Below are 418 nucleotides of genomic sequence, written 5' to 3' on the forward strand. Positions count from 1 at the left end.
TGAAGCCCTCGCCCGCCCAGCCACCGCGCCACGGCCGCCCCTCTGCCGGGCCCCTCTCCTTCCCACCTCGCCCCCCTTCCCTCTTCGGTCCTCTTTGTCCCCGACGCTTCGCTGCGCTCCTCCTCTGCTCGACCGCCCCGCCAGCGCCAGCGCCGTGCCCCGGGCTCCCCACCTTCCTGGAGTCCGACTCCCGACCCCCTGGACCTCAGCATCCCACGCCGTCCACTCCCTGCGCGCACCCCTTATTCCTGCCTGCCCTCAGGCCCGCATTGCTTCCTGACCTGTCCCCTCTGCCCTTCACCCTACACCCCGAATGTTCCCCCGGGTGGGCACACCTAGCCCAGCCACCTGACCCCAATGAGTATCTCAGGGTAACCGGCCCGGTTCCCCATGTCCTACCTGCCCTGTCTTCCAGCGG

The sequence above is a fragment of the Dipodomys ordii genome, unplaced genomic scaffold (genome assembly GCF_000151885.1).
Source record: "Dipodomys ordii isolate 6190 unplaced genomic scaffold, Dord_2.0 Scaffold106, whole genome shotgun sequence".
Classification (NCBI taxonomy): domain Eukaryota; kingdom Metazoa; phylum Chordata; class Mammalia; order Rodentia; family Heteromyidae; genus Dipodomys; species Dipodomys ordii.